Genomic DNA, 8,408 nt, shown 5'->3' with positions numbered 1-8,408 from the left:
AAGGCAAGTGCAAAAGACAAGAGCGCGTGATAAGGTGAGCGGGAGGACGTCGAAGAGACCTGTGATGGAGAAGCGTAGGAGTGATCTGGTTATGAGGGAAGATAGGCACCGAGGCGTCTTTGGGGTGAAGCGACCACCGGAGGTCTTTGGGGGCCCTGGGTGGGGCGGGGGGAGGGGAAGGGGACGCTCCGTTCGATGTGGAGGATGTTCTCTTCGAAGTCCCGGAGTCTCGACCTGCAAAGGTTGCGAGGGTGGTTGAGACCGCACTGGGGGGTGGTGAAGTACAAACAGGGCGAAGGGCGGCTCGCAACTCGAGGGCGAGACCGATGCCCGACTTCAGCGTCCTAGGTGAGGACGCCCCGGAGGTCGCTCAACCCAGGGTTGTTGGAGATCCTTCTGGCAAGATGAAGGGGAAGGTTGGTGCTAGAGAGATTGGTAAGGGGCACTCTAGTACTGGAAAAGACGAACTGGAGCGTAACCTGATGTACATAGATGAGGTGACCGGGAAGAAGCGCTATGTGAGGAGGTCGGACTGCAACTACAAGTCCGCACCCATACCGCTTGTTCTTTGGAGGGTATGACCACTGGACGGTGATAGGAAGGACCTGGATGCAAAGGAGCTGGAGTCGAATCTGAGGGGGATGGATAAGGCGATGTGCCTGGTAAGTAACCTTTGCGCTCAACTTGGCTGTGTTATCGTGTTAAATGCTGTCGTTTGATACTAACGTGATATGTTGTGCGAGTTGTCGCATGATTGATCGATTTGGGTACCGAAAACGAAGACGGCGTAGATCGATCGTGACACGGAGAAGAAGGAGGTTGAGTCGCTGAGGGACGAACTTTTGAACCCGCGAAATGCGCGTAATAAATTTGAAAAAAGACAATTTGGATCTTGCCGAGGCCTCAACTCACCGCCACGACTCGAGAAGAAGACCTGCAGATGAATGAGTCGTCGATCGGAATTTGAAGCATGAGGTGGAGGCGTTGAGGGGCGACTAGTAGTCGCCGAACACCTATGCCGAACGATGTAAAGACTTCCACCCTGCAAGCGAAAGAGGCATATCTCACCATCCGTGCTGAGGTAGAGGAATTGGAGAAGAAGCTGGATGACCTGCAGGAGGAGCAGGAACGCCGAACCGGAGAACTTCGGCGCTTAACCGCCCGAAGATCGGGTAATTCTCTCGCGATCGTGCCTTCCCCATCGGTGTGGTGAGTGAAGCGGCCGTGGGTCCGGCGAGCTCAACGTGGTTGCTATTGAGGCAGTTGTGGCGTCCTCTAGTGATCCGAGCTCCGTCTCCGTGTTGAATGTCGCTCTTGGAGAAGATCTTGATGATATTGTTTAGACAGCTTGTTATTGTTTGTGGTTGTAACGGGACCTCGGCGTAAACAATAGAAATTTGGTTTCTGGGTTGACACAGGCGGCTCGTTTTACGCTTTGCCATTGATTATGATAACTAGTGACTAAGCGTCTTTGGATTTCACGAAAGTGTTCTCAGCCAAAGACGGTTAGTCGTGGACTAAGTGGTGTCCCTGATGTCGTCAGGTCGCTTCTTTTATGAATGTGAACCTTGTTGCTTTTGCTCTCTATACTTAGTCTTGTGTATGATATGAATGTTTGCATTTGTAAGCATGTGCATGCTGTCGCGATTTAAACGGTGCAGGTCGCACGTCTCTATGAGGTCGCCAGGGCGTTCTGTACTCTGGAGCTGCCTGAGCTATAGTGCGTGCGTGGCACGTGTAAGAATGTGGGCGGTTGGGAGATATGAAGTGATGGTTGCCAGGTGGGCTGGCGTTTGGCGTCTCGATGCCATAATTGTTTGCCTTGGGAAGAGACGTTTCGTGGGCATAAATATGAATGGTCCTGGGAGAGCAACGCCATTTGCTCTTTTTGTTCTTCCCATTGCGGCTGCTTCTCATCCCTATTGTTTTTGCTCCGCTTTCCACTCCCGTTTACTCAGGTACGTTTCTCTTATCTTCTTTTGACTCATGAAGACGGTTACTGATCGCTCTAACCGGTTTCCTTTTGTTTTCTGTGTTTAGCTTTGCTCATGGCTAGGTGCTTTCAGTATGTTAGGGGAGAAGGGAGTTTAAGAGAGAGTTCCCCACTGCTAATGGAGGAGATGGAGTTCCGTCCTCATGTGCATGGGGATCGTGGCAAAAGAAAAGTTGTGGCGTCGGGGGCCAAGAAGAGCAAGCGATCCAGGAAATCAGATCGCTCGACTGGCGGGATTGTGTTCAGGTCGCCTCAGCGAGCGGACGACACCCATCGGGCTGCTGATGGAAGCGACGACCTGGGGCAAGGTCGTCACGTCGCTAGTGAGAGTTCTCTCCCTCGTGTCGGGGACGTGGGGAGCGAATTCTACTATGTGGGGAAAACGGGGAAGAAGCGTGCTGTAAAGCGTTCTGATTGCAGCTTCCACTCGGCACCCATAGCGACTAGTCTTCTGAAGGGGATCGTGTTAGACGGGGACAAAGCTGAAGTCGAGGATGAAGATATGGAGACGCTGCTGGGGACCATGGACATGGCTAGTTGTTTGGTGAGTGTTTATCCGTCAGCTTTGCCGCTTTATTTCTTAAGTGATTCTGATCATGATCTTGTACTTGTAGTTTCATTTTGGTTATGACAAAAGTTGAAGAACGGTATTCGGTGTCGTCCGATCATTGGCGTCAATTCAGAAGTCGTTGGGATGTCTGCGAAAGTGCATGGGGGGCGCAAAAGGAATTTGGATCGCGATGATGAAGAAAATCTCTTCTTCTGCTGATGAGAACGCTAAACTGGTTGCGGCGATGGATGAGCTGCAAATGGAGGTAGTGGAAGTCACTGAGTACGCCAAGCGATGTCAGGGGGTTGCTCGTAAAGCTCAAAGTGCGTATACCACGCCCTAGTGAGTATGCCAATTTGGATGAGAAATATTGTCAAACTGAAGGAAATGACGGGGCTCGAGGGCCGGGTATCGCGCGTTGTTCTCGCTGGCTGCGAGGCACGTTCGCCGACCGACACTACTCCACCGGAACAAACATGTGGTCGCGGCTCCTTGATGGTGATTTCTCTTCTTTGTTGGTAAGAACTGGGGTCCTTTGGTAATTAGTTGTGTCTGTTCTTTGCCCCTACGAGGGTTAAACATTTTTGGGTTCGAGGGGCTTGTGCAGCGATTCGCCTTTGTTGGTCTGAACCGGTGTCCACGAAAGTGGCAGTTCGTTAATTTTTCCCCCTTTGTTCACCGGTCCGATCTGGATTTTCTGGGTAAACCCAGCAGATCGGTGGGTTAGAAATGGTTATCTGAAACTGGTGATGTAGCTTTGTGGTAAATGTATGCTTAATGTTATCTTTTGCTTGACTGATTGTAGCTATTACTCTGTTTATGGGGCTTGTTTCTGAGATGTATTCTCGTAAAGCGTTATGTTTGGGTAGTATTGCTCGGGGGAGCGATCTGGGAGATGTGAGTGTCTGATTAGTTTAGACTTAGGGGGCTCATGACCCTACAAGTTTCTGAGGGCGTGTTGCTCGCTGAGAGCATTCTCGCGGAGTTGATCCTAGGGGTATAGGTCCTCAACTAGCGAGACTCGGAGAGGCTATGAGCCTGTAAGCTCCTGAGAGTGTTCTGCTTGCTAAGAGCGTGTGTAGCCCCTGAGGGCATGCTACTCCTGAGAGCGTTCTTGCGGAGTTGATCCTAGGAGTATAGGTCCTCAACTAGCGAGACTCGGAGAGGCTATGCTGTAAGCTCGAGGCGTTACGCTCATTTGAGCATAGGTAGCCCCCGAGGCGTCTTTGCTCCTGAGAGCGTTCTCGCAGAGTTGATACTATGAGTATAGGTCCTCAACTAGCGAGACTCGGAGAGGCTATGAGCCTGTAAGCTCCTGAGAGCGTTCTGCTCGCTGAGAGCGTAGGTAGCCCCTGAGGGCGTGCTGCTCCTGAGAGCGTTCTCGCAGAGTTGATCCTAGGAGTATAGGTCCTCAACTAGAGAGACTCGGAGAGGCTATGAGCCTGTAAGCTCCTGAGAGCGTTCTACTCGCTAAGAGCGTAGGTAGCCCCTGAGGGCGTGCTGCTCCTGAGAGCGTTCTCGCAGAGTTGATCCTATGAGTATAGGTCCTCGACTAGTGAGACTCGAAGAGGCTATGAGCCTGTAAGCTCCTGAGAGCATTCTGCTCGTTAAGAGCGTAGGTAGCCCCCGAGGCGTCTTTGCTCGGAGGCGTTCTCGCGAGAGTTGATCCTAGGAGTATAGGTCCTCAACTAAGCGAGACTTCGGAGAGGCTATAAGCTCCGAGGCGTTTTGCTCTGAGGCGAGGCGTAAGTAGCCCCCCAGTCTTTGCTCTGGCGTTCTCGCAGAGTTGGTCCTAGGAGTATAGGTCCTCAACTAGCAAGACTCGGAGAGGCTACTAGAGATGTTGTCAGTGCCTATGTACTGATGGTGCTTGTGGTGCGAGTGGCTTGTCTTGGAGATGCGAGTAAATGCCGTATCTTATAATAACAATCTTAAGTAACCTACACTTGAGTTTTCAGCAAATGGAAACATGAATTACACAACATAATGATACTAACGATAAAACTTCTTTAACAAGTACGTGTTCCAAGGTCGTGGCAATAACTTTCCCTCGTGTGTTTTAATCCAGTACGCTCCATTGCCAACGACGCGTTCCACTATGTAAGGGCCCCTCCCACGTTGGCGCTAGTTTAGAGTCATCTTGAGTTTTTTTCAATACTAGATCCCCAGGTTGAAAAGATCGAGGATGTACTCGTTTGTTGTAGGACCGCTTTAGGATCTGTTGGTAAGATGCCACTCTGATAGCTGCTAGGTCACGCCATTCTTCCAGCAGATCGACCTCCCGAGCTAGTACTGAGTCATTATGCCCTGATTTGACAAGTTCAGATCGAGTTGTCGTGATTGTCAGCTTGGTGGGGATGACAGCTTCTGTGCCATAACATAAGGAGAATGGTGATTCGCTGTCTTTGGGAGCGAAGTGGTCGCGGTGAGCCCATAGGATGTTCTCGAGCTGGTTTGGCCATTGGCTTTTGTTCTTTTCAATCTTTTTCTTCAAATTCTCTAAAATGGCTTTATTCTTCGGCCTCGGCTTGTCCATTGCTTTGAAGCGTCTTGGGGAGTGGAGAATGCATGAACGATCTTCCACTTGGCTAGGAGGAACTTTTCGAATTTGTTTTGCCCTTGAACTGGGAACCATTGTCCATCACCAGTGTGTGTGGTAAGCCAAATCTAGTGATGATATGAGTCCAAATGAAATTCGACATGTGACTCTTTGGCGTGTGCAGCCAGGCCGCCGACCCACTTAGTGAAGTAATCTGTGGCAGCCAGGAAAAAGTGGAAGCCGATGCTCTTCTGAGGGATGAATGGTCCCATAATGTCCATGCCCCACATGTGGAATAGCCAAGGGCTCGCTATGTTGATCAGTTCGCGGGCTGGCTGAATGATGTTAATTGTGCCCAAATGTTTGACATTTGACACACTTGAGGACATATGTTTTGGCATCGATCTGCATACGGGGCCAGAAGTATCCTTGGGAGATCGCTTTATGGGCCAATGAGCGACCTCCAGCATGGTTTCCACACTCTCCTTCATGAATCTCAGCAAAAATTAACTGACCTTGTTCTGGACTGATGCATCTCAGATGAGGTCCCCCAGCAGATTTGCGAAATAACCTGTCATTTACCAAACAATAGCTATGTGCCTGGTGCGGAATCTTCCTGGCCCTCGCGCGTTCATCTGGGAGTGTACCGTGCTGGATGTACTGTATAATAGGCTGCATCCATGTTTGACTCATCTGATCTCCAGAGAGTGGGCACAAGTCACTGATCGCTAAGATATGGTCCGCTTGGTAAGTTGGTCGGTCGACCACTTCAATGGTCAGTTGTCTAGGGGCACAATTCGGTGTCTGAGTGGCCAGGTACGCTAAGCTATCTGCGTGACGGTTCTCGTCACGCAAAAAATGGTGCACTGTAGCTCTGTTGAAAGAAGGAAGTAAATCATTAACAACTTGAAGGTACTTGGAAAGGTTACCTTCATCAGTACTGTACTCTTTTGCGATCTGGCGAACAACCAGTTGCGAGTCACTAAAGATTTGGAGCTCCTCTACACCGAGTAGGATTGCCACACGCAACCCCATTATTAATGCCTCGTTACTCTCCTTTAGTTATTGGAGGTTGCGAAGTCTATCGCGAACCGCCTTTTTCTATCATAGCTCCCTCGGGGGATACTAAAAGCGATTCGATACCAGCGCCTCACGGGTTCTTTGGAACCATCAACGTAGGGACGGACTGTTTTTATGTTTGCTTTTGTGGGTGCGACCCGCGCTTCGACTCCCAATTGGGGTCGCCGATTTGGAAAATCTGCTAGAAATCTGCGGCGACACGGCCCTTCTCAAGGACGTCGGGGACGAAGTCCATGTGGTGCTCGCCCAATTCTTCGGCCCATATCGCCATCCTAGTAGTCTTATTCTCCTTGTGAAGGATCCGCTTCAATGGAAAATCGCTAAGTACTTTGATTGGATGAGTTTGGAAGTAAAGTCTGAATTTTCTTGCCGAGTATAATAAAGCAAGCATTGCTCTTTCCATGTGGGAATAATTCTTCTCGGCTGGGGTGAGCGTCTTACTTGTGAAGTAGATTGGCTTTTCTGAATTGTTTTCCTCTTTGAAGAGAACCGAACTGATGGCGAAGTCTGATACTGCCAGATAGAGCCCCAGTGTTTCGCCATCCGTTGGTTTGGCTAAGACGGGTGATAAGAGCCTAAAACTGTAGTTTTAACCCTGTAACAGTCATACTTTTAGACCAATTATGTGAGTAATAATTAAGAGTTAACACTGATTATGTGTTTTTATGCATTTCAGGCTTCAAAGTCTATTATGTGCAGAAATGTGCCACTTTAGCGAGATAAAGGAGCAAAGGTTGGTTACTAAGGAGTTCCGTGACTAAAGGACAAGATTCAAGAAGACAAAGCCTTTCTAAAGCCTGATCAAAAGCTGAAAAGTCGACGCGGGCAGAAACAGCACACAAGTCAGCAGAACTTCCGAAGGCCGTATCTTTGGACTCAGACCTCGGAATGGGATGGGGCCTACCTTATGTCAAAACGACCGGCTCGGAAAGAGCTTTCCAATGGTCCAAGCCTTGAGCCAATCAGAGGAGCAGAAGTGGACGAAAAGTCTGTTGAAGCCAACTGCAGCTGAAGAGGCCTTTTTAGACTGAAAAAATTGGGTTTTGGGCCTGATTCTCTGGCCCAAAACATGGCTCCAAGCCCATGCATGATTTTTGGATCTGAAAGTATAAAAACAAAAGCTTAGCTTTTGGTTAATGGTAGATAGTTAGACCTAGATTAGAATTAGATTAGTTAGCCTCCATTAATGAGTTTTAGAACTTAGTTTTAGAATTTCATTTCTTGTTTTAGATTAATTTCTTGAATCATTGAATATCATTCATTAGATAAATAAAATAGTTATTATTCTTGTCATTTCGATTTTTGTTATTTCAATCTATTAGATCTAGTTTTAATTATTGTTGGTTACCATTTCTTAGTTGTTAATTAGATTTTAATTATTGTTTAATTTAGATTAGTAAATTTCGAATCTTGATATTATGTTTAGTTTAGATTCATATGGAAATGATTGCGGAATGATTCTCGGCTAAACCTCCATTAGAAGGGATTGAGAAGCCTTGATGAAAGCTTGATTCCGATTATCGTAGAGTCATCGTAATTTCTATTCCACTCTAGAAACGATTAATTCGCCATGAGAATGGGTTTAATCGTTCACATGCTAGTTATGAATTGGTAGAAATGTCATGTGTAATTAGGGATTAGGAAGAACCAATTGTTCTGCGTAGCAGTTCAATTCGGATTACGACAATTCGTCGTTAGTGAGTTAAGTTGAGTTAAGGTGGAATCAATCCCCCCTAATTCCTTATTATAGAATCAACGTAGTATTTCCGTAGTTGAATCAATTATAGTTTGTATCTTGTGGGTAGTTGCATCGTAGTATAATTCCCCCTCGTAAAACTCTCATTAGACTTAAGACCGACAAATTAGACTATAAAACATTCCATGTTAGAGAACTAGGAGTGGAACGAATTTGTTACTCCACTCTATTTCGATAGAATTGAGAGTAGAAACGTTGATAAATATAGGCTCATAAGAAAGTTTTAGTTTACTTACATTTTGAGTTCATCGTTCATTTTCGTAGGTAAACTATTCATTTTTATGTTTATCAAATGGCGCCGCTGCCATCTTAGTTTCACTTTAGCATTGTTTTCATAGTATAATTAGTCATTTTTAAGTCCCATTAAACCCACCCACCCTTGTTTGATTCATACTGTGGTTGTCCGTTTCAGCATTGAAAAGTTCCGCAAAAATATACACGGAGCGACCGACCCTATCCGAAAGCACACTGCCAAAAGCTGGAACCTTGA

The sequence above is a fragment of the Coptis chinensis genome, chromosome 6, assembly GCF_015680905.1.
Source record: "Coptis chinensis isolate HL-2020 chromosome 6, ASM1568090v1, whole genome shotgun sequence".
Lineage (NCBI taxonomy): Eukaryota > Viridiplantae > Streptophyta > Magnoliopsida > Ranunculales > Ranunculaceae > Coptis > Coptis chinensis.
This window is presented reverse-complemented; position numbering follows the sequence as displayed.